The following is a 27,880-nucleotide window of genomic DNA, read 5'->3' as shown; positions in this document are numbered from 1 at the left end:
CGTTATGTTATACACAAAGGAAAGGAAATGCAGGACCAAACTAATAAATATCGGCGCTCAGTGAGCACCTCGGTGTGATCAGCTGTTCGTTTAGTGACAGAATGATGGAACTGTCAGTGCACGCTCAAAGGGAAACCTGCACATGCGCGCACACACACACGGACTTCCTCTGTCTGCCTGACTGCACGAAGCGAGCGATTTCATGCACATTATTTGCTTTAATCCCCTCAAATTAAATAACTTCCCAGCCACAGAATGGCCTGATATTTTGTGAGATATTACAGAAATAAACATATATCACAATAACCACATTTCAGAGGGAACTAAATTTCGCTGATTTTATGAAATCGAAAAACCGTCTCACCTTCAGGACTTCATTCTGACGTCGACATTTTGACAGCTGGTATTATGGTTTCTTAAAGCTGTGGCAAAAAGTCGAATGCAGTTTTGGCCAAAATTTTGCTTTTAGAAAATTCAGTCCCAGCATCACTTGATGGGATCTCCCAGACTGCTACATCATGACAGGAACATATTTTCTTATTTTAAAACACATTTAGTGTAAAAGCCTCTTCACAGCCCTCTCAAATGCTATATGGCTGAGAGAAATTGATAACTCCGGGCTTGCCTTTTTACATTTGATGGAGTAGAAGGCGAGAAAAAGGTCAGCCAGATGAAAACTGAAAAGAGAAAGAGAGGTGGCATTGAACACAGTAGAGTAATGATGGGTAAAATTTGTTCGGCGTGAATTATTGAGAGGTGCTCAGGAGTGCTGAATGATCTCCAGGCTCTCTCAGGGAGAGCGAGGCAACAGAGACTCACCCTCGCACGGTTCCCCCACACACTCAGATCATGGTGTAGGTAGGCAGTGGCGTAGTTAATCATCTAGAAGAGAATGATGGTAAAGCTGGCTCTGTTTGACAGGGCCATGGGAAGCAGGCGGCTGCTTTATGGATCTACAGGTAACCTGGCAAATGGTATGGAGGACAAACAGCATGGAGGACAAACAGCAGGAGAAAGAAAGAACTTCAGATATTGAGTGCATTCAGAAAAAGTTTTCAGACCATTTTGCTTTTTCCACAGTTTATGTTTTAACACAGAAGTGGCTATTCTGTCTGTTATAGTCTGTTATCCCAGTCCTAATTCATGGACTTGCTCTCGATCCAATCCGACGAAGCTTGAGAGAATCTAAAGAGGAATGCAAGAAGATCCCCAAATCCCAGGTGCCATGTTCGGAGCATCATCCGGTCATGAAGCAGACAGACAGATGAATGCAAGTTTTTGGATTTTACTAGAACCATTACAGTAGGCAAACAGGGCTAGGCAATACTCCGAAATATGCAGCAGACAAATAGTCAGGCGATCAGCAATCAGGCATAAACTAGGCACGACTAAATCAGTAAACTCATCATAGAAACAATGCTGGAGTGAGACTTTGCAAAATGTTTTTGTCAGATCAGGTTCTTTAAAGGTGAAAGTGGGATCACAAAACAGATGAGTGTCAGTGAATGAGTGACTATGAACAGGGATAAGACATTGATGAGAGGTAATGGGCTGAAGACCAGGGCAGGTGTAGTCTATAATTTCAGGATTTGCACACACAGACATCAAAACACCAAAGAAGTCTTAAGGTTAAAGTGACTGCCAGAGGTGCAATAGCAAAGTATTGAGTAAGTGCTTTTAAATGTGAGAAAAGTGTAATATTTTCGATTCTTCAAAGTAGCCACCATTTACCCTGATGACACTTTACACACTATTGGCATTATCTTAACCAGCTTCATGAGGATGAATGCTTTTCAGTTAACATGTGTGCCTCGTCAAATGTTATTTAGTGGAATTCCTTGCCTTCTTAATGCATTTGAGGTCAAACAGTAAATAGTAAATAATAAACATACAGTAAATAGCCCTATTCTACAACTATAGTAATCCATATTATGTCAAGAACTGCTCAGCTAAGTAAAGAGAAACAACATCCATCATTACTTTAAAGCTAGACGGCCTTTTGATTTCATAAAATTGGTGAAATTTAGTTCCCTCTGAAATGTGGTCATTGTGAGACATGTTTATTTCTGTAATATCTCACAAAATATCAGGCCAATCTGTGGCTGGGAAGTTATTTAATTTGAAGGGATTCTCAAGCAAATAATGTGCATGAAATCGCTCGCTTTGCGCAGTCAAGCAGACAGAGGAAGTCCGTGTGTGCATGCGCAGGTTTACCTTCTTCTTCTTTTGGGTTTTACGGCAACTGGCATCCACAGTGTTGCATTACTGCCATCTACAGGTATATCTTTTACCGTGCGCTGACAGTTCCATCATTCTATTGCTAAACAAACAGCTGATCACACCGAGGTGCTCACTGAGCGCCGATATTTATTAGTTTGGTCCTGCGTTTCCTTTCCTTCGTATATAACATAACGTCTTTTTTCTCGCTTTTCGTTACTGTCGTCAGTCTTTCACATTTCATTCTCACACTCACGTCCTCCATTTTTCTTTCCCGTTTCAAATTTGTATCCCACAATGCCTTGCGTGAACAGGGAAAGCCCACCATGTGATGCATGACATAGTATCTTGAATTGGGTCATGGTAAAGCAGGAACAAATAGCGGAGAATTTAGGGCCACGTGGCCCAAAATTCATAAATTGTTCTGTTTAAAAAATAATAAAATAAAATAAAATTGGAAGTCTGTGATTCCAATTCAGTAGCTTTCGGTCCACGAAACAAAAATAATTGGGTGTTGGGAAAATTCTTTTCATGACCAACACTTGAAAAATATGAAAGGCAGCCTATTGAAAAATATGAAAGGCAGCCTACCTTTAAGACATGAAGTAACTTCTCATTCTCATTATCTCTAGCCGCTTTATCCTGTTCTACAGGGTTGCAGGCAAGCTGGAGCCTATCCCAGCTGACTACGGGCAAAAGGCGGGGTACACCCTGGACAAGTTGCCAGGTCATCACAGGGCTGACACATAGACACAGACAACCATTCACACTCACATTCACACCTACGGTCAATTTAGAGTAACCAGTTAACCTAACCTGCATGTCTTTGGACTGTGGGGGAAACTGGAGCACCCGGAGGAAACCCACGCGGACACGGGGAGAACATGCAAACTCCACACAGAAAGGCCCTCGCCGGCCCCGGGGCTCGAACCCGGACCTTCTTGCTGTGAGGCGACAGCGCTAACCACTACACCACCGTGCCGCCCATGAAGTAACTTGTTAAAAAAAAAAAACACTGAATTAGAAGGTGTGTCCAAACTTTGGACTGGTCCTGTAAATGGGGAAAAAAAGCAATTGTTGGTAATTTGCTGTGGTACAAGGTGAATAAAGCACTTTGGGACGTGCTGACATTCCAAAATAGTCCAACTTTAAAGTGGCCTTACATCTCCCTGTCGTTGATTATTTTTCTATAACTGTTTGTTTGCTTATATTTCATTTGATGCTTCATTTGTATTCACAATCTCCAATTCACAGAGACGAGAACAGAAGTAGCAGAATATTTCCTGAAACAAATGGTTGAATTCTTGATTTGCTTCTGTAATATTTCAGATTTTGGGATAATAAAATAGGACGACTCTTCTGGCAGGATGGCATTCATTGAACATTTGGTAGAAAGGGGAAACATTAGCTACATTCCACCAGAGTGTAGTGGTTAGCGCTGTCGCCTCACAGCAAGAAGGTCCGGGTTCGAGCCCCGTGGTAGGCGAGGGCCTTTCTGTGCGGAGTTTGCATGTTCTCCCCGTGTCCGCGTGGGTTTCCTCCGGGTGCTCCGGTTTCCCCCACAGTCCAAAGACATGCAGGTTAGGTTAACTGGTGACTCTAAATTGGCCGTAGGTGTGAATGTGAGTGTGAATGGTTGTCTGTGTCTATGTGTCAGCCCTGTGATGACCTGGCGACTTGTCCAGGGTGTACCCCGCCTTTCACCCGTAGTCAGCTGGGATAGGCTCCAGCTTGCCTGCGACCCTGTAGAACAGGATAAAGTGGCTACAGATAATGAGATGAGATGAGACGTTCCACCAGAGACTTTCAGTCAGAACCCTGAACCTCCAACTTCAAAATATGACGTTTACAGGTGTGAATCCGAACAGCATGCAGACTTTATAATCACATTAAATCACACCGTGTTTATGCATTTGACTAACGACTCTATCTGTTCTTCCTTAACAACAGCTTCGCCATCGTGATGTGGGAGATTCTGACCCAGAAGAGACCGTACTGTGAGTCTCAATACATTCTGTACCTCACTGGAAATGTAATTTTTAAAGGCTCTAACTCAGGAAAGTATGAATTTTGATGTTATGATTCACAGGAGACTTTGAAGTGAGTTTTCATAGCTTTACCTACTTATTTATTCAAATCAAACTGTTTCATGTAAATAAATAACTATCTTAGAATATAACTGTAGTTGTTTTGATAAAAAAATATTGAAATCTTAGTGGTTGGAATGATATTTTTAAAAAAACGGAAGTCAGAAACACGAGTGTCAATTTCAATTCAGTTAATGTGAATTGTTTATTGGATGTGGATCACAGTTATTATTGTTTCTTTTGAGGTTCGCCTTGAAAGCTGTGAATGTTATCATTTATATTCTTTCATATAAACACGTACGCCCTACTTTTGAGAAATACAAAGGCCTACAGAGCACAAAGAGGGTATTAGAAATCAATCTTTTATTACTTTTTAGTGAGTTTAACAATTTAACATTTTACCTAATTATCATTATACTAATTAAATACTAATTTACATCATTGGGTTTTACTAATTTTTCAAACTTTGTATTCAGTATACAACCATCCATGTGCCGCCAGTTTCCAAGTAAATATCTTGAAAAAGAGGAAAAAAGTTACGAAGAAAAAACATTTGATCTCATTGGTTAATGAGGCCCATTTTGGACCATGTGATCCTCAGACAGAATATTACGGCAATTTTCTAAAAATTCAGGCATTTTTTCAATCTTTGATTTGTAATATCTCAAGAACGGATAAACATATTTTAATTCTGTAAAAAGTATGTTGTTCTGCATTCAATTCTGAATTCAATGAGAGCAGTTTGGATTGAATTTTCACCTGATATGCCTCCTGTTAAGTACATTTGGCTAAATTTGATAGCAAGGCCATAAAACCTTCATAAAGCAGCGTTTTACTTCCCAAAGAGCAGTTGGTCTAATTTTATGGTGGGTTAGAAATAAGTAGGGCTTAATCTCCAGGTTCATTTGGGTGTTATTTGTTATCTGAGGATAACACACAGGTTAACAAAAGCAGGGATGAGATCCACAGGTTTGATTTGTCTTTCCAGGCTCGAGTGAATTTCTAATGTGTAGGTCCTATGATGTGGAGACACTTGTACAGGGACCACGCCTTTAAATAGATCACTGATGCTCCTTTATAACTTGAAGCTTGTCCATATGGACTTCCTTCTTCAATTCTGACCACAGGTTTCTAATAGTATCAAATTCAGAGTCTCAGACTGACTACATTTACAGAAGAATGATTTTGTTCCTGCAGTCATTTCTGTGTTGATTTGGATGCAGGTTTGGAGTCTTCAAAGATGGGCCAGCACTGCCGGTTGCATTTACCGTGCCCTGTTGACTGAAGCACTGTCCCCAGTAAGGTGGGACACTGAAGTACTGGGACAGGCAGGGTACTTTTTTGTTGCTTTTTATTTTTCAGCATTTCAGCTTACCACACACAGACAGACTCTACTCTCCTCCTCTTTGCATTTTCCCTCCTTATTAGCCCTCAGCTGTCACTGAAACACACACACAACATTAATCAGACACAAGTGTGATCATTTTGCCACTCATCTTCCCTGGCCTCGCCCTCCATTCACAAACAGGCACTCAACAGCGCCCCCACTGCCACATCCATAAAGTGAATACATAAAATAAACATCCATCCATCCATCATCTGTAGCCGCTTATCCTGTTCTACAGGGCTGCAGGCAAGCTGGAGCCAATCCCAGCTAATGATAGGCGAGAGGTGGGTACACCCTGGACAAGTTGCCAGGTTATTGCAGGGCTTCGGTATATATATACAGTGGCGCTTGAAAGTTTGTGAACCCTTTAGAATTTTCGATATTTCTGCATAAATATGACCTAAAACATCATCAGGTTTTCACACAAGTCCTAAAAGTAGATAAAGAGAACCCAGTTAAACAAATGAGATAAAAATATTATACTTGGTTATTTATTTATTGAGAAAAATGATCCAATATTACATATCTGTGAGTGGCAAAAGTATGTAAACCTCTAGGATTAGCAGTTCATTTGAAGGTGAAATTCAAGTCAGGTGTTTTCAATCAATGGGATGACAATCAGGTGTGAGTGGGCACCCTGTTTTATTTAAAGAACAGAGCTCTATCAAAGTCTGATCTTCACAACACATGTTTGGGGAAGTGTATCATGGCACGAACAAAAGAGATTTCTGAGGACCTCAGAAAAAGCGTTGTTGATGCTCATCAGGCTGGAAAAGGTTACAAAACCATCTCTAAAGAGTTTGGACTCCACCAATCCACAATCAGACAGACTGTGTACAAATGGAGGAAATTCAAGACCATTGTTACCCTCCCCAGGAGTGGTTGACCAACAAAGATCACTCCAAGAGCAAGGCGTGTAATAGTTGGCAAGGTCACAAAGGACCGCACGGTAACTTCTAAGCAACTGAAGGCCTCTCTCACATTGGCTAATGTTAATGTTCATGAGTCCACCATCAGGAGAACACTGAACAACAATGGTGTGCATGGCAGGGTTGCAAGGAGAAATCCAGTGCTCTCCAAAAAGAACATTGCTGCTCATCTGCAGTTTGCTAAAGATCACATGGACAAGCCAGAAGGCTATTGGAAAAATGTTTTGTCGATAGATGAGACCAAACTAGAACTTTTTGGTTTAAATGAGGAGTGTTATGTTTGGAGAAATGAAAACACTGCATTCCAGCATAAGAACCTTATCCCATCTGTGAAACATGGTGGTGGTAGTATCATGGTTTGGGCCTGTTTTGCTGCATCTGGGCCAGGACGGCTTACCATCATTGATGGAACAATGAATTCTGAATTATACCAGCAAATTCTAAAGGAAAATGTCAGGACATCTGTCCATGAACTGAATCTCAAGAAAAGGTGGGTCATGCAGCAAGACAATGACCCTAAGCACACAAGTCATTCTACCAAAAAATGGTTAAAGAAGAATAAAGTGAATGTTTTGGAATGGCCAAGTCAAAGTCCTGACCTTAATCCAATGGAAATGTTGTGGAAGGACCTGAAGCGAGCAGTTCATGTGAGGAAACCCACCAACATCCCAGAGTTGAAGCTGTTCTGTATGGAGGAATGGGCTAAAATTCCTCCAAGCCGGTGTGCAGGACTGATCAACAGTTACCAGAAATGTGTAGTTGCAATTATTGCTGTACAAGGGGGTCACACCAGATATTGAAAGCAAAGGTTCACATACTTTTGCCACTCACAGATATGTAATATTGGATCATTTTCCTCAATAAATAAATGACCAAGTATAATATTTTTGTCTCATTTGTTTAACTGGGTTCTCTGTATCTACTTTTAGGCCTTGTGTGAAAATCTGATGATGTTTTAGGTCATATTTATGCAGAAATATAGAAAATTCTAAAGGGTTCACAAACTTTCAAGCGCCACTGTATATATATATATATATATATATATATATATATATATATATATATATATACACCGAAGCATATATATATATATATATATATATATATATATATATATACACACACACACACACACTAGTGCATCTCAAAGAATTAGAATACCATGAAAAAGTTCCTTTTTTTCATAATTTAATTCAAAAAGGTAAACTTTCATATATTCTATATTCATTACATGTAAAGTGAAATATTTAAACCCTTTTTTGTTTTACTTTTGATGATTATGGCTTATAGCTCATGAAAATCAGAAATCCAGTATCTCAAATTATTAGAATATTCCCTAAGATCAATCAAAAAAAGGATTTACAATACAGAAATGTCCAACTTCTGAAAATATTCATTTATACACTCAATACTTGGTAGGGGCTCCTTTACCATGAATTACTGTATCAATGCGGTGTGGCATGGAGGTGATCAGTCTGTGGCACTGCTGAGGTGTTATTGAAGCCCAGGTTGCTTTGATAGTGGCCTTCAGCGTATCTGTATTTTTGGGTCGGGTGTTTCTCATCTTCCTCTTGACAATACCCCATAGATTCTCTATGGGGTTCAGGTCAGGCAAGTTGGCTGGTCAATGAAACACAGTAATATCATGGTCAGCAAACCATTTGGTAGTAGTTTTGGCACTGTGGGTAGGTGCTAAGTCCTGCTGGAAAAGACCTTGGATTCTGTGCTTCTCCACTCTTCCTCCAGACTCTAGAACCATGATTTCCAAATTAAATGCAAAATGTACTTTCATCTGAAAAGAGGACTTTGGACCACTGAGCAACAGTCCATTTCTTTCTCTCCTTAGCCCAGATAAGACACTTCTGACATTGTCTCTGGCTCAGGAGTAGCTTGATATTAGGAATGCGAAAGTTGTATCCCCTTTCTTGAAGATGTCTGTTCGTGATGGGTCTTGATACACTGACACCAGCCTCAGTCCACTCCTTGTGAAGCTCTCCCAAGTTCTTGAATCGACTTTTCTTGACAATCCTCTCAAGACTGCGGCCATCCCTGTTGCTTGTGCACCTTTTCCAGCCACCCTTTTCAGCAATGACCTTTTGTGGCTTACCCTCCTTGTGGAGGGCATCAGTGATCATCTTCTGGACAACAGTCAAGTCAGCAGTCTTCCCCATGATTGTGGTTGTGTGTACTGAACTAGACCGACAGATACACTGGGTTCATACTGTTTTACTCAAACTCGAAATGAAATATTCTAATATTTTGAGATTTTTTTTTATGTTTTTGTACTGTATGCCATACTGATTAAAATTCTCATCTCATCTCATTATCTCTAGCCGCTTTATCCTTCTACAGGGTCGCAGGCAAGCTGGAGCCTATCCCAGCTGACTACGGGCGAAAGGCGGGGTACACCCTGGACAAGTCGCCAGGTCATCACAGGGCTGACACATAGACACAGACAACCATTCACACTCACATTCACACCTACGGTCAATTTAGAGTCACCAGTTAACCTAACCTGCATGTCTTTGGACTGTGGGGGAAACTGGAGCACCCGGAGGAAACCCACGCGGACACGGGGAGAACATGCAAACTCCACACAGAAAGGCCCTCGCCGGCCACGGGGCTCAAACCCGGACCTTCTTGCTGTGAGGCGACAGCGCTAACCAATACACCACCGTGCCACCCCCCTGATGGAAAATATTGAACTTTTTCACAATATTCTAATTTTTTGAGATGCACTAGTAGAGTAAAAAGTCTCTGTCAGCCAACAACCAGTCTGTCCAAAAGGATCCAAAGGATACGACGGGTCCCAGCAGTGTAGATATAGATAATGTAGAATAGAAACATTTCACTCTGACACCCAACTTTTGAACATTATTAAAGTCCTGCAATACAATATATTTAGCAACTTGCTATAAATGTAATCTCCAATATGTTGGCTCTTGTACTACAGAGTTTAAAGTACGTTTTCGTAACCATAAATCTAGTATGAAAAACAACAAAAAAACATGCGAAGTAGCCAAACATTTTAATCAGTCTCCCCATAATTTGAATGATTTTGAATTCATTTGTATAGAAACAATAGTTAATGCTGCTCAAAACAGTTTAGACAACATGCTTCTAAATAGAGAACCTTTATGGGTTAAACAAGCGAAAAGAATATAAATCTAAAATCACATTCTTTTTAATAATATTTAATTATTAAATTTTGTAATTAATAGTTTATTTTTGTCTTTGTCTTTTATTTTGAAGTGTATAGAATTTTGTAAGACCAAGCCCACAGCACTATGTTTTTTACGACACTGAAGAAGGCCGACGGCCGAAACGTTTGTCGAGAATATTTATTTTTATTTTTTTAAATAAAGGCAAGCAAATTGTCAAACATTTAATTTAACAAACGAGTCCCCAGGAACTCTGTTGTTGTTTTCAACCATGTCCTGTATCCTTGGGGTCTAAATATAAGGCTGCACACATATCAAATCCCTTCATCAACTGTTACCATAGGGAAAAAAAATTACTTTCAACACAAAAGACGTTTATGTTAACATTATAGTCCTAAAAAAATGTTCCCATGCCTAAAACAGTTGGAAATTTGCCAGGAAATGGATAGGTACATAGACACTCACTGACAAATATGTCGGTGGATCAGTGAAGCTTTGAGGTCATTTTTGTGACCAGAGGTTCAGACTGATGGCATCAGGAACTCTGTTAAGTGTTAGGGTATTTCAGTTCAAAACATGGAGCCAGGAGGTTCAGATATGGTCACAAATAATGCTTGTAACAAGAAGTCCTATCATAAGGCAGTTGCCAACTGTGGAGGGTGAAGTCTAACACATGCTTCCTCTGAGACACATGAAGTCAGGTAAAAATATCTTTTGGAACTTCTGCTGCTCATGCTGCATAATAGACTCAGAAGAAAGCTCTATCTGCCCTCTTCTGCATACATGAATTCACAGAGAGAGAGAGAGAGAGAGAGAGCATCCTATTGTGTTCCACTGGCTCCCGTTTATGGATGGCTGTGGCTTTGTCAGGATTTGAACTCCCAATCTCTGGACGGTACAGCAAACGTTTTTCTATCATGCCCCTTAAAATGTTCTGCATGGAAGAAATGTCACTTCAACCTTGTTAGACATTAGAGAAAGTGCTGTTATTCTCTCCAGAGGACGTAGTATTAATTGTAATGTTTCCAATAATATTGAAACCAGTTTTGTGCATAAAAATATCTTGCACTACTTGCAAACATTTAAAAATATATATATATAATAATAAAAAAACAATAAAAAGTTTAAACAAAATTATATAATGCCCATTTTTCTCAAGTGTGCCAATAAATCTGAAAGACACTGTAGTTAAGTCTTAACCTCCTGGGTGCGGTAATGTCAGTCCTTTTTCAGGGAACTTTTTAACTGTTCCAGACACCATAATAATAATAATAATAATAATAATAATAACTAGAGGTTATTATTATACCAAGGGCAAAGTAGTATCCCATTTCCACACCTGAGGCCTTGGGACAAAGGTCAAGGTGACAGAACTGAGAGAAATGAGGCCACTTGTCTGGAATCTGATGACAAAGGGAAAAGGATATAATATGTCCATGGTTAATAATATTAACTAAGTTCCTATCTTTAACCAATTTCTTGATGCAGTCCAGTGAAAAATATGCAGATCATTGATCTGACCTGTCAAGGTCACTCCAGGGCAAAACCAATGTTCCCAAATGAAAGCCCATATCATCATCATCTTTCGGCTGCTCCTGATTAGGAGTCGCCACAGTGGATCTTTCGTCTCCATTGCTCCCTGTCTTCCGCATCCTTCTCTACAACACCTGCCACTTTCATGTCCTCTCTCACCACATCCATGTATCTCCTCTTTGGCCTTCCTCGTTTTCGTTTGCCTGGCAGCTCCATCCTCAACATTCTCCTTCCTACATGCTCTGCATCTCTTCTCAGGATGTGCCCATACCATCTCAGTCTCATCTCTCTTAGCTTAATTCCCAAGCTCTCCACATGTGCTGTCCCTCTGATGTGCTCATTCCTTATCCTGTCCAACCTCCCATCGCAAACCTTAACATCCTCAACTCCGCCACCTCCAACTTTGCCTCCTGTCTCTTCGTTAAGGGTACGGTCTCCAATCCATACGTCACAGCTGGTCTCACTACTGTCTTATACATCTTACCTTTCACTTTTGCTGGGACTTTCCTATCACAAATGACTCCCGAAATTCTTCTCCAACTGCTCCACCCTGCCTGCACTCTCTCACCTCACTATCGCAGCCCCCATTTTCCTGCACAGTTGACCCCAGGTACTTGAATTCACCAACTTTCTTTTCATCTACTCCTTGCATCTTCACTACACTCTCATCCCCATTCTCATTGATGCACATGTATTCTATCTTGCTACTGCTCACCTTCATTCCTCTTCGTTCCAATGCATACCTCCATCTCTCCAAACCCAACTCAACCTCCTTTCTACTTTCACCACATATCACAATATCATCCACAAACATCATGTTCCATGGTGACTCTTGCCTCACTTCGTCCGTCAAGCTATCCATCACTATGCCAAACAAAAAAGGACTCAAAGCAGATCCTTGATGGAGTCCCACCTTCACCTTGAACCATTTCACTGTTCTCATACATGTCTTGCACCACTCTAATATACTTCTCATTCACTCCACTCTTTCTCATACAATACAATAACTCCTCTCTCGGCACTCTATCATATGCCTTCTCCAGGTCTACAAACACACAATGTAGCTTTCTCTGGCCTTCTCTGTACTTCTCCAGTAATGTTCTTAAAGCAAAAATTGCATCCGACATGCTCTTCCTGGCGGCACGGTGGTGTAGTGGTTAGCGCTGTCGCCTCACAGCAAGAAGGTCCTGGGTTCGAGCCCCGGGGCCGGCGAGGGTCTTTCTGTGTGGAGTTTGCATGTTCTCCCCGTGTCCGCGTGGGTTTCCTCCGGGTGCTCCGGTTTCCCCCACAGTCCAAAGACATGCAGGTTAGGTTAACTGGTGACTCTAAATTGACCGTAGGTATGAATGTGAGTGTGAATGGTTGTCTGTGTCTATGTGTCAGCCCTGTGATGACCTGGCGACTTGTCCAGGGTGTACCCCGCCTTTCACCCGTAGTCAGCTGGGATAGGCTCCAGCTTGCCTGCGACCCTGTAGAAGGATAAAGCGGCTAGAGATAATGAGATGAGATGAGATGCTCTTCCTTGGCATAAACCCGTACTGCTGTTCACAGATTGTTACCTCTCTTCTCAGTCTTGCCTCCAATACCCTTTCCCATAGCTTATCAATTTTATTCCTCTGTAATTACTGCAGCTCTGTACATCTCCCTTATTCTTGTATATTGGGACGAGCACACACTCTCCATTCCTTTGGCATTTTCTCATTCTCTAGGATCTTATTAAACAATCTCATTAGGAACTCCACAGCTGTCTCACCCAAACATCTCCAAGCCTCAGTCAGGATACCATCTGGTCCAACTGCTTTCCCAGTCTTCATTCTTTTCATGGCTGCCCTCGCCTCATCCTGATTTGCTGTCTCCAATGCATCTGACCTTTTCTCTCTTGGATTCTCCTCATTTAATAAATCCTCAAAGTACTCTTTCCACCTTCCTAATACACTCTCTTTGTTTGTCAGCACATTTCCATTTACATCTTTCATCACTCTTACCTGCTGTACATCCCTTGCTTCCCTGTTTCTCTGCCTAGCTAGTCTGTACAGGTTTTTCTCTCCTTCTTTGGTCTCCAGTCTTTTGTACAACTCCTGGTATGCATCTACTTTCGCCTTCGCTACCGCTCTTTTTGCCTTCTGTCTCGTCTCTCTGTATAACCGCCTGCTTTCCTTGTCTCTCTGATCGTCCCAATTCTTCTTTGCTAGCCTCTTCTCTTTTATAATTTCCTGCACTTCTTTGTTCCACCACCATGTCTCCTTGTCTTCCTTCCTCCTTCCCGATGACCACCCTAGCACCTTCCTTGCTGCCTCTCTTACTAGTACAGCAGTAGTATTCCAATCTTCTGGCAGACTTCCATGACCACTCAATGCTCATCTCATTTCTTCCCTAAACTCCTTCTGATGTTCAACCTTTTAGTTTCCACCACTTAATCTTCAGCTCCACTATTTCACGCTTCCTCTTTTTCACTTTCAAGCTCATCCTGCACACGACCACTTGATGTTGTCTAGCTACACTCTCCCCTGCCATCACTTTACAGTCTCCAGTCTTCTTCAGGTTACCCCTTCTGCAGAGTATGTAGTCCACCTGTGTAGATCTTCCTCCACTCTTAAACGTCACCCTGTGCTGCTCTTTCTTCTCGAAGTATGTATTGACTATTGCCAAATTCATCCTCTTTGAAAAATCAACCACCATTTGCCCTTCCACATTTTCTCTTACACCATATCTGCCCATCATGCCCTCATCTCCTCTGTTTCCCTCACCAACATGTCCGTTGATATCTGCTCCTATCAGCACGTGCTCCTCCCTTTGTAAACTTTCTACCACTTCATCCCTTTTCCCAGAAAGACTCTCTCTTCATTCTCACATCCAACCTGTGGGGCGTACACACACACAACATTGATTACCACTCCTTGAATCTCTAACTTCATGCCTATCACTCTATCTGACACCCTCTTCACATCAATCACACTGTTGACCAACTCTCCCAAAACAATACCAACACCATTTCTCTTTCCATCGACTCCATAATAAAACAACTTGCATCCATCTCCAATGTTCTTGGCCTTGCTTCCTTTCCACCTCGTCTCCTGCACACACAAAATGTCCAACTTCCTTCTTTCCATCATACCTGCTAACTCTCTCACTCTGCCAGTCAATGTTCCCACATTCAGTGTTCCTACCCTCAATTCTAAGCTCTTTCCCTTCCATCTTTCACGCTCTCTCCTAACACGCCTCCCCCCTCTCTTTCTCTTTCTCTGTTTTGGTGCAACAGTAGCACACTTTCCACCAGCACCCTGTTGACCAACAGTACCAGAGGCAGTCGTTGTTAACCCGGGCCCTGACCGATCCGGTATGGTATTTCTCTTTTCATTCTGCATGTTAGATCGCATAGCTTATGAGATACAGACCTTCAAAAATATGGGGGTCACCAATCTGACCTTTCAAGGTCACTCCAGGTCAATTTTTTTTGGTGCCAAAAGAAAGTCCATATTTGACTTTCTATTCATGGTTAATAGTGACTATGACCTTATCTTGCTCTGTTTTTGAGATATAGGCTATTGAAAATATGTGACCTAATATTGATCTCGGTCAAAGGTCAATAGGTCAAATATTCATTAAAACATGTTTTTCTCTGGCAAAGGAGCAAGGCTAGCTAAAAGACCATGAAAAATAGACAAAACTCTGACTTTTTGCTATAGAGTCACCAAATTGACAAGTTCAAGGTCACATAACTCAGTGAAAATTGATCAAATCGCTTAACTGATGTGAATTACTTTGAAGACCCCAAACAGGTTCTCTGTACCTAATTTGGTGAAAATTCATGAAAAAATGAGGGAGGAGTAGCGATTTAATGTATAAGTGACCTTTGATCTAATTCTGGCAAAGGGTCAAGGTCAGAGGTCAAATGAGTGCAAAAAAGTATGGAAGTATAAAGGTCATGGAAGATGGCATGAAAGAATTTTGTGTAGCTTGTCCTGGTACTGTACCAGGTGGTCCCATTCATAGTCATTCCTAAAAAGTTTATGATGTCATAAAATGACATCAATATGTCATGTGATGTCATGCATGATACGGAGCTCACAGATAGTCACTACCTATATGCACACCAAGTTTCATCCAGATATCTTGAAAACTGAGCGAGAAATGACCTTTATCTAATGACTACTACGACATGTACACTAAACCTAAGCAATTTCAAGATCCCATTTCCACTTCAGTGGAAATGGGATAATAATAATAATAATAATATTAATAATAATAATAATAATAATAATTTAAATGTGTTTTCATATTTGGTCAAAAGACAACAAGACTTTCTGGGAAATAAAATAAAATGGCATTTTAAAATGATGCTGTCAGGAATGCAGGCGACAGATGCGTGTAAAAGCAGTCAAGAGTTAATTACGGCTAAGCTGGCAGACAAATCCAAATCGGTGATCAAAGGCAGAATCAACAAACAGGCAATGGTCAGGCGAGACGCAGACAGACTATCAAAGGCAGAGACTATGAACAATAACCAAAATACAAACTGGATCAATAACCAAATAGCCAGCACAGATAGCCAAGGCTTGGTAAAGTCAGGCACAGGAACACAAAGCGTTTACTTCACAATGAATGTTTGTCCTGAGAGTCCTTTTACACCGCGCAGTGATGAGGTTGTGATTGTGAACAGGTGTGTGCGATAATCAGTACTCCGGAGACTGAACGCAGTGACATGCAGGTTGGTTATTGTAGTCCGTGGCGGCCATATTTGGAGGCCGCTGTGAAATCTGGTAGGTGGAGTCTTGAGTGTGATCAGGTGCAGACGTGACATATGCTATATACAGTAATTTCTCAAGGATGAAAATTGGTTAAATGATCTTTATGGGTGTAAATATTTATTTATTTATTTATTTATTTATTTATTAGAGAAAAGAAATGCCTAGGAGGTATTATTAGGGATAAATTCAACAGCTCTACAGGAAAACTATAATTGGGTGTAATTTATTTACTGTAATTGATTTATGAATGAAGGCTGTCAATACTTCTCATGTCGACTGCACAGTAAAATCTAAACTAAAGCACAATTCAAATGCTCATTAGCCTTGAGCACGGTGTACAGTGTGATTCATCATGGGTAGTTTCTATGTAGACAAACCTCATCTCATTATATCGCGCTTTATCCTGTTCTACAGGGTCGCAGGCAAGCTGGAGCCTATCCCAGCTGACTACGGGCGAAAGGCGGGGTACACCCTGGACAAGTCGCCAGGTCATCACAGGGCTGACACATAGACACAGACAACCATTCACACTCACATTCACACCTACGCTCAATTTAGAGTCACCAGTTAACCTAACCTGCATGTCTTTGGACTGTGGGGGAAACCGGAGCACCCGGAGGAAACCCACGCGGACACGGGGAGAACATGCAAACTCTGCACAGAAAGGCCCTCGCCGGCCACGGGGCTCGAACCCGGACTTTCTTGCTGTGAGGCGACAGCGCTAACCACTACACCACCGTGCCGCCCCATTTGAATAAAATGAAATGAAAATTGATCGAAAGGAAATGAGTCATCTGGTGAAAATCTCTGAAATGAGTCATCTGGTGAAAATCTCTGAGTATTTACTTTACAAATAATGTTTTTACATGTCTACATTTGACACAACTAATCTGTGCCAAGTTTCCCAAAAGCATCGTAGCACAAAGATCATTGTTAAATGGTCGAGGGAGCAGCACAATGAACGTTCTCTCTCCTAGTTAAGACGGTCTTAGCATTGAGAGGTTTTTGAGAAACCCACCCCAGAAAATATTCATCTCTTCTTCTTCTTCTTTCAGCTGCTCCTGTAAGGGGTCATCCTTCCCAATTTATGATCCGCATATTTGATTTGGCATAGGTTTTTACATCTGATGCCTTTCCTGATGCAACCCTCCTCAATTTATCTGGGCTTGGGACCAATAGTAAGTGTGCACTGGTTTGTGCAACTCTAGTGGCTGAGTATTCAGTAGCTTGCTAGGCTCCTTAGCTAGCTACAGCTAGCTAGAGCTAGCTAGCTGTGATTAATTCATACATTTTCCTAACATAGGTAGCTATCTCGGGCGGCACGGTGGTGCAGTGGTTAGCGCTGTCACCTCACAGCAAGAAGGTCCTGGGTTCGAGCCCCGGGGCCGGCGAGGGCCTTTCTGTGTGGAGTTTGCATGTTCTCCCCGTGTCCGCGTGGGTTTCCTCCGGGTGCTCCGGTTTCCCCCACAGTCCAAAGACATGCAGGTTAGGTTAACTGGTAACTCTAAATTGAGCGTAGGTGTGAATGTGAGTGTGAATGGTTGTCTGTGTCTATGTGTCAGCCCTGTGATGACCTGGCGACTTGTCCAGGGTGTACCCCGCCTTTCGCCCGTAGTCAGCTGGGATAGGCTCCAGCTTGCCTGCGACCCTGTAGAAGGATAAAGCGGCTAGAGATAATGAGATGAGATGAGGTAGCTATCTCACAAAACTACCCCTTACATATTACACATTACCTAGAGGCTGTAGCAACACTTAGATATTTTTAACACAACAGGCAATAACAACCAAACATCAACAGTGGCATTAGGTTTAATACAGAGCATTCATACTGTACATCAAACATCAAAAATCTGCCTAGCTAATCTAACTCACGCAGAAGTGAATTTGAACCAAATTTGCATCATTCGGGTTCCAAGGATTCATTGTTTGACAGTTCTCCAGGGATAAATGCATTATTATTTTTTTCACAATGTAACTGGAATTAAAATAAATGTAACAAAGTTGAATGTTTTATTGAAACAAAACAAATACTATGAATTAATTATATACAATGGTTATTTTAAAATATTTTAAAAAAGTACAATTACACTGGGGGTGGCATGGTGGTGTAGTGGTTAGCACTGTCGCCTCACAGCAAGAAGGTCCGGGTTCAAGCCCCGTGGCCAGCGAGGGCCTTTCTGTACGGAGTTTGCATGTTCTCCCTGTGTCCGCATGGGTTTCCTCCGGGTGCTCCGGTTTCCCCCACAGTCCAAAGACATGCAGGTTAGGTTAACTGGTGACTCTAAATTGACCGTAGGTGTGAATGTGAGTGTGAATGGTTGTCTGTGTCTATGTGTCAGCCCTGTGATGACCTGGCGACTTGTCCAGGGTGTACCCCGCCTTTCGCCCGTAGTCAGCTGGGATAGGCTCCAGCTTGCCTGCGACCCTGTAGAACAGGATAAAGCGGCTACAGATAATGAGATGAGATGAGACAATTACACTGGCCTATATACTCAAGTAATGTAATGAGTAGCCACTGTAAGCTATACTTTATTACTTTCTACCCCTGATAATAGTACAATTTTATAAGTGAAAATAAATATATGATATTTCATGGTGGCACAAAGATATGAAGTTTATCTTCAAGTGGTGAATGTATATTTCACAAGTGAGTGAAGCAAACGTGTGATATATTTTTCAATGCGAGAAGATAAACTTCATATCTTCATGCCACTGTGTAATGTTATTTATATTATATGGACACATCCACAAAAAAAAGTTAATCAAAAGAATTTTAATTTTGAACCAGTTCGCCATTTTGACAATGCGTATCTAGTCAGCAGGAAAACACTGGGAGGGACGTCATAGGAGTGAAATATCGGGAATTATTATACATACAGGCCATTTTTTTCCATGGAATAAAAACATGTATTCTATTTCCTTCTAGTGGGTTTATTGATGGCATGCAATATTGTTATCATATCGTTTATCCTCCATGTATTACACCACTCTCCCCAATGGAGAATGAGCATGCAGTATTGTTATAATATTGCACGTTGTCAAGACAACACAACGTCACATGCAAAGATCCAATGACGAAACTTTTCTATTGCGCATGCGCACAATCTTTTCTTTGTCGGCTGAGAGAGAGACAAGACGGGGTTAAGTCAATGCTAGGTTTAAGCACTAAATAAATAAACTGAAACTAAAGATGCGCTGAACACCTGAAAGGCTACCAAAACTTCATTATATATTCTTCACACATATTCACAAGAGAAAAAACAGACCAACGGACATTAAAAAACTGTAAAAGAGACACATCAGAGATGTAAAACTTCTGCACTAGTGAGCGACTGTAACAGTTTGTAAACAAACATGGCCCCGAGGTTTGCTTCATTGAAGGCCAAAGATTTAAAGAGACAATGTGTGATTTTCTTTTTATTATGTAGACACATTCACAAACAAAAAGTACGCAAATTTATCAAAACAATTCATCAATTTCCTCATGAGTGACATATTGGCAAATACAGTGTCTTGCAAAAGTTTTCATCTCCCTTCGTGTTTGTCCTGTTTTATTGCATTACAAGAAGGAATTAAAATTGATTTTTGGAGGGTTAGCACCATTTGATTTACACAACATGCCTGCCACTTTAAAGGTGCAAATTGTTGTTTTATTGTGACACAAACAATAATTAAGATTAAAAAAAAAGAAATCTGGAGTGTGCATAAGTATTCACCCTCTTCCGTATGAAACCCCTAAATAAGAGCTGGTCCAACCAATTCACTTCATAAGTCACATAATTAGTTGATTACAGTACAAACCTGACAAGAGAAGTCTGCCCACCAAAACTCACAGACTGGGCAAGGAGGGCATTAATCAGAGATGCAACAAAGACACCAAAGATAACATTGAAGGAGCTGCAAAGCTCCACAGTGGAGATGGGAGTATCTGTCCATAGGACCACTTTAAGCCGTACACTCCACAGAGCCGGGCTTTATGGAAGAGTGGCCAGAAAAAAAGCCATTGCTTAAGAAAACATGTTTGGAGTTTGCCCAACAGCATGTGGCAGACTCCCCAAACACATGGAAGATGATTCTCTGGTCACATGAGACTAAAACTGAACATTTTGGCCATCATGGGAAATGCCATGTATGGTGCAAACCCAACACCCTGAGAACACCATTCCTACAGTGAAGCATGGTGGTGGCAGCATCATGCTGTGAGGATATTTTTCATCTGCAGGGACAGGAAAGCTGGTCAGGACTGAAGAAAAGATGGATGGCACTAAATACAGGGCAATTCTGGAGGAAAACCTGTATGAGTCAGCCAGAGATTTGAGACTGGGATGAAGGTTCACATTCCAGCAGGACAATGACCCTAAACATACTGCTAAAGCTACATTGGAGTGGTTTAAAGGGAAACATTTAAATGTCTTGGAATGGCCTAATCAAAGCCCAGACTTCAATCCAATTGAGAATCTGTGGCATAACTTGAAGGTTGCTGCACACCAATGCAACCCATCTAACTTGAAGGAGTTGGAGCAGTTTTGCCTTGAGGAATGGGCAAAAATCCCAGTGGCTAGATGTGCTAAGCTAAAAGAGAGACACATACCCCAAGAGACTTGGAGCTGAAATTGCAGCAAAAGGTGGCTCTACAAAGTATTGACTTTGGGGGTGAATACCTATGCACACTCCAGATTTCTGTTTTTTTTCCGTCTTAATTATTGTTTGTGTCACAATATAAACATAATTTTCACCTTTAAAGTGATAGGCATGTTGTGTAAATCGAATGGTGCTAATCCCCCCCAAATCTATTTTAATTCCATTTAAATAAATACAAGTGGCGCATTCCCCAGTAAAACACTTGTGTCTATGTAATATAATGCCATATTTCTCCAGGGAAGAAATCCAGTGATGAAGTTTTTATCATCTTCTGGAGCACTAGAAGGTCAGATTTTTACTCAACTCACAAGGTCTTTCTCTCAAGGTAACATCAGAGATCTTTTTTCTTTTGACAATGGTAACAAAAAAACCATTTCAGGGAACCCTCTTGCTCTTATCTCTGCACCTGCATACGTTTGTACCTGTGTGGTCCAGATTGTCCCTTCAATATGAGATGACCATACAGTCTTGGCAATGAGTTTCTTTCACAATATTTTTTTCTCATGATAGAAAGTCAGGCATTCAGATAGGTGAATGTACCTTCAGCATACCTAAAATGGTTGATCTTGTGTTGCATAACATGGTGAGAACAGGCCATTTGAAGCAGCAGCTAGGATGGATAACAAAGTAGCATGGAGCAAATTTACCTGATTGTCTGTCCAATGGCAGTGGTATTCAGAAGGGCTGAGGGGTCATTAATCCCAGCTGATGAAACAGATATGCTTGTGTGGTGTTCAGTAGTTTTCAGTCGTTCAGTTATTTAAAGAACACTCACAGAAGTAGAGTACTTTGTCTGATTTTGCTGCTGTATTGGTAAACCTGAGGAGGTGCAGAGGGCAAACCACATCATAAAGGCTCCCATTCATCCCTTTCATGGCATGCTCACACTCATGCAGTCCAGGAAAAGATACAGAAGCATCAGGTCAAGGACTACTTAGCTGTTAAACAGTTTCTTTCCCACAGCAATCAGATTAATAAATCAGAGAACGTGAACTGCATCCAAGAGGCTGTTCCTCTAAAAACAAATATTTTATTAACCCACTTTTTTATTCTATTTTAGTATAATCTACAGTGGAGATCAGAATTAAAGAACAATTTATAAATACTTGATTTATTCTGAGGGGCAGCATGGTGATGTACTGGTTAGCACTGTTGCCTCATAGCAAGAAGGGTCTGGGTTCGAGCCCAGTGACCGACGGGAGCCTTTCTGTGTGGAGTTTGCATGTTCTCCCTGTGGGTTTCTTCCGGGTGCTCCAGTTTCCCCCCACAGTCCAAAGACATGCAGGTTAGGCTAATTGGTGGCTCTAAATTGACCGTAGGTGTGAATGTGAGTGTGAATGGTTGTTTGTCTCTATGTGTCAGCCCTGTGATGATCTGGCAACTTGTCCAGGGTGTACCCCGCCTCTCGCCCATAGTCAGCTGGGATAGACTCCAGCTTGCCCGTGACCCTGTACAGGATAAGTGGCTATGGATAATGGATGGATGGATGGATGGATGATTTATTCTGAAATATTGTTAATATTCATTGCTCAGAATTTGAAAGTATATCAGCTGTGGTTATACCAATGTTGTACGAGCATGTTTTTGTTTTTTGTTTTTTTAAATAATCAAGGCACTTCAACAAAAACCTTTATTTTGTGTGAAATACAGTGATCAAAATTTGAGAACAGTAACCATTGTAGCAGAAGAGAAAATTAAAACTAAAATTTTTTGTAGGCCACAGGATTCAAAACTTAATAGGTAGTGTCGAGGCCCTTGCTTTGAACAACTTCAGCACATCTGCACCCACAGGACATCATTAGTTTCTCACACTGCTCTGGTTTGATCTTGGTCCATTCTTCTTGCAGTCTTCTTCCACAGTTTGGTAACCATAGTAGGTTTCTTAGCCATTACTTTGTCACCAAGAATTTTCCAGAGATTCTCTATAGGGTTTAGATCTGGACTCTGGGCTGGTCATTTCATTGTTTCAATGTTCTTAGCTTCAAGGAACTGCTTTACCTGTTTTACAGTGTGACAGGGGGCGTTGTCTTGCATGAAAATTGTGGGCTGATTGGGAGACGCTTGCAGTGAAGGAATTGCATGTTGCCGAAGGAGGTTTTGATGAACATTTGCATTCACCCTGCCATGTAGCTGTCCAAGAGGCCCAACTCCTGATGCAGAAAACATTCACCAATCCATGACGCTTCCTCCTTCACATTTAACTGACTTCTTTCCACACTTTGGGTCAGGCTTGTAGTACTTGAGTCCAGGACTCGGACTCAAGTCAGACTCGTGCCCTAATTTTAAGGACTCGTGACTTGACTTGGACTTGAGCACTGATGACTCGGACTTGGACTCGTGCATTAACTGCATTTGGACTCGTAATTTGGAGACGAGGACTCAGATTTTTTCTTTATTTTTTGTAACATGCCATAATAATTTGGCATAAGATATTTATATCTACATTAATTTGTATACTAATTTTGTGCAAGAGAATGCACATCCACCTGTTCATATGCCATGCTCAGGAACAAACTAACGTTGATGGTGCTAAAATGCCTGGAGAGACGCCCCTAGGATTGTCCACTTTGCTTATACAGACTTCTCATGCAGTGGGAAAAAATGCACTGCTGTGTGTTCCATATGTACAAGAACTATCGAGGAGACGACGGGGATGACCTCGAACTTCAATCGTCATTTGGCAAGACTCCACCCAGAGAAGGAAGTGACACGCTATGTTCATTGCTCTGTTGATAGTGGGGCTTGCTGAGCGATGAACTAGCTAGTGTTAACCCTCTCTCATGTAATTTGCCCTGTTGATAGTGGGCGGGGCTTGCTGAGTTATGAACAAGCTTTTTATCTGTAGCCTGTTAACTAAAATGGGGCAGTCGAGCAGTAACGTTAGTCCAACACAGTAGCAGAGACGCTTTCACATGAAGGCAGCAACAGCCACGTTCAAATGGTGTGGTTGGAGTCTTGTTCTTGGACTCGAAATTTTCTTTCATGACTCAGACTTGAATATTGGGAACTCGAGACTGGACTCGGACTCGAGGTTTAGTGACTCGACTACAACACTGGTACAGGTTCTTGTTCTGGTGAATTGTAGCAACACAGAAATATGCTAACATTTACAGTTTAAATTGGAGCACGCTATGTTCATTGCCCTGTTGATAGTGGGCGGGGCTTGCTGAGCGATGAAAAAGCTTTTTATCTGTAGCCTGTTAACTAAAATGTGGCAGTCGAGCAGTAACGTTAGTCCAACACAGTAGCAGAAACACTTTCAAATAAAGGCAGCAACAGACACCGTCAAATGGTGCGATTGGAGTCTTGTTCTCAGACTCGACTCGAAATTTTCTTTAATGACTCGGACTTGAACACTGGGGACTCAAGACTGGACTCGGACTCGAGGTTTAGTGACTCGACAACAACACTGCTTTGGGTTCAGTCTTTCCCCAGTTCGACACCGAACATAATATTTCCCATCAGACCCAAATAAACTGAACTTGCTTTCATCACGAAGGTGAACTTTGGACCAGTTCTCCTCTGTCCACACAACATGCTCCTCAGCAAAGGCTAGACTTTTTATTCTTTCTACTTATGAGAGGTTTGGTCGCTGCAGAGTGGGCTTTCAGTCTGAATTGTCTTAAATGGCGAGACACTGTACACCGAGACAGATCCTTTCCCTGTTCAGCACTGAACTGGTGAGCAATTCCAGCTGCAGTGTTGAACCGATTCCCCAATGAGAGCCTCCGCATGATCCTGTCCTCTCATGCATTTGTCTTACGTGGACGACCAGCCTTTTGGGGGGACTTGAATGAATTAGCGTCATTGTAAAGGTTCAATATTCTAGAAATCACAGACTTGGAATGCCCAACTTCTCTTGCAGTGGCTGAGATGGTCATCCCTTTGGCTTTTATCTGAACAACCTGCTCTCACAGGGTTTCGGTCACCTTAGAGCGGCTTGCCATCTTGCAAAGTAACTAGGAGGGCTGCCAGATAAATAGGGCTTGTCATATAATTCAGGAAATTGAAACCAGATGCCAGAATAACACCAATAACTGTGAGGTATCTGAAAGTGTTCTCGAATTTTGATCAGGTTTGCTCTTCAAATTTCTCATTTAAGGTTATTATATTGAGCTCCAGGCTGCACGGTGGTGTAGTGGTTAGCACTGTTGCCTCACAGCAAGGTCCTGGGTTCAAGCCCAGCGGCCGGCGAGGGCCTTTCTGTGTGGAGTTTGCATGTTCTCCCCGTGTCTGTGTGGGTTTCCTCCGGGTGCTCCGGTTTCCCCCACAGTCCAAAGACATGCAGGTTAGGTTAACTGGTGACTCTAAATTGACCGTAGGTGTGAATGTAAGTGTGAATGGTTGTCTGTGTCTATGTGTCAGCCCTGCGATGACCTGGCGACTTGTCCAGGGTGTACCCCGCCTCTCACCCGTAGTCAGCTGGGATAGGCTCCAGCTTGCCTGCGACCCTGTATAGGATAAGCAGCTACAGATAATGAATGGATGGATGGATATTGTGCTCCAGCCCTGCAATGATCTGGCGACTTGTCCAGGGTATACCATGCCTCTCGCCCATAGTCAGCTGGGATAGGCTCCTGCTTGGCTGTGACCCTGTACAGAATAAGCGGCCATGGATAATGCATAGCTGGATGGATGGATGGATGGATGGATGGATGGATGGATGGATGGATGGATATTGTGCTCCAGAATATACTTAAATTATGAAATATGCTCTAAAGCCTGCCCTTCTATTCCTGTTCGGATAACTTCAACTATGTTTCAGCAATGAGTTTAAAATTTAGCAAATTATAGGCTGTTCTCTAATTTTGATCTCCACTATAGTTTATCTATTAGTGCTCTTATTTATTGATTTTTTTAAATTCTTTTTAGTATAATCTCGTTTATTTATTAGTGCTCTTATTTGTTCACTTAAAATTTTTACAGAATTTTTGTACTGAATTACTGACTGATGGATGTGTGAAACACAATTTCGTTTTTATGTGCGGCACAAAAATGACAATGAAGGAAACCTGAATCTGAAAGACACGGTCCTCTCTACTTTTATTCATAAGATGAAAACCTGTCAAACCTTGCACTTATTTTTTTTTTTTTACTCCCATTGAAATATCTCATCTCATCTCATTATCTCTAGCCGCTTTATCCTTCTACAGGGTCGCAGGCAAGCTGGAGCCTATCCCAGCTGACTACGGGCGAAAGGCGGGGTACACCCTGGACAAGTCGCCAGGTCATCACAGGGCTGACACATAGACACAGACAACCATTCACACTCACATTCACACCTACGGTCAATTTAGAGTCACCAGTTAACCTAACCTGCATGTCTTTGGACTGTGGGGGAAACCGGAGCACCCGGAGGAAACCCACGCAGACACGGGGAGAACATGCAAACTCCACACAGAAAGGCCCTCGCCGGCCCCGGGGCTCGAACCCGGACCTTCTTGCTGTGAGGCGACAGCACTAACCACTACACCACAGTGCCGCCCCATTGAAATATATATATATATATATGTTATTTACCAGCTGGGAGGTCCGTATCATGAAATACCGTGACCGAGGTCTTGAAAGTACTGACTGAGGCCCTCTGGGTCGAGGTCAGTATTCAAGGCCGAGGTCACGGTATTTCACCATACGGACCGACCTTTAGCTGGTAAATAATATATATTTTTTTTCTTTACCAAAAATTCTAACAGAAAATGAGAGCGCCTGAAAGGGAAAACCGAGCCGAGGCAAGCCACCATTTTGAATCCTCATTCACGGCTGTAATGCAAATGGCTTCCTCCTCGGTACACAAGTGCACTTCCATGGCAGGAAAAAAACTACATTTTGCCACCTATGTAGTCCCCTATTTATACAAATAGGAGCCATTCAGGATTCAGCCATGTTTTTGCTCGGCATTAGCAAATTACAGGTTTTAGCTTTCTCCTGAAATGTTTTCTTTTATTTCTTCTTCCTCAGGGTAGTAAAACTCACTTTTGCTGTGAACACTTTCTTTATCGCTATCCACGCTGTAAAATTAATGCTGTTCTCCTGAGAAATGCTGGCAAAAATTTATAAGATTTTTGATTATCTTAGAAATAAATCTTATAAAAAATAGATAAATGCTGACAAAAAATGCTACTATGTTTGTTGTTGTTGTGAACGAGCGAGTTGCCAGAGGTCTGTAACCGGGGTCCGTATCGTGGGATATGGACCCGCTCGCCAGCCAATCAGAACGCAGGATTTGGACCGCGAAAAAAAATATATATCATCTCATTATCTGTAGCCGCTTTATCCTGTTCTACAGGGTCGCAGGCAAGCTGGAGCCTATCCCAGCTGACTACGGGCGAAAGGCGGGGTACACCCTGGACAAGTCGCCAGGTCATCACAGGGCTGACACATAGACACAGACAACCATTCACACTCACATTCACACCTACGCTCAATTTAGAGCCACCAGTTAACCTAACCTGCATGTCTTTGGACTGTGGGGGAAAACGGAGCACCCGGAGGAAACCCACGCGGACACGGGGAGAACATGCAAACTCCACACAGAAAGGCCCTCGCCGGCCACGGGGCTCAAACCCGGACCTTCTTGCTGTGAGGCGACGGTGCTAACCACTGCACCACCGTATGTATATATATATATATATATGGCATCAGTCCTAAAGCCAAAATCAATGAGTGTTCCTTAAAAGATGGAAACGGCACATGGTGAATTGAACTTGGTAGGAAAGACTTTGCAGTTGCTGTCTGGGATGGAGTCAGAGGCTGCCTGACAACTCAGTGACAGCTTGACCTTCAAACACGAGTGATGTTTGAAGTTCTGCGTCTGTCAGAGTGGGATGGAAGGTGGTTTATGTAATGTACGCAACTGATAAGGGTTGTCTGATGAATTTGTGAAGGCGTGATTGACAAACTTGGGCTTGCTCTCATTAAATCTTTTAATCGGGCACAGTTGCATCACTTCTACTCAGACATGCAGGGATCACTCTCTCAGTACTGTTATCTGTTGGGAATAATATGTCAGGGGTCTCATTCTCATAAGGATATAACTTTCTAGTTCACTGTAAACTTAAGAGCAGTGATCAAGCTTATGGAAAGAATTGCTGTCAGTAGGATGAAATGTTTTCAGGGCATAAAAGGACATTGTTTTCAGACTAAATTGAACTCAACTTTTCAACTTTGATTAAAACTG

The sequence above is a fragment of the Neoarius graeffei genome, chromosome 17 (assembly GCF_027579695.1).
Source record: "Neoarius graeffei isolate fNeoGra1 chromosome 17, fNeoGra1.pri, whole genome shotgun sequence".
Lineage (NCBI taxonomy): Eukaryota > Metazoa > Chordata > Actinopteri > Siluriformes > Ariidae > Neoarius > Neoarius graeffei.
Note: the sequence above shows the minus strand (reverse complement) of the source record.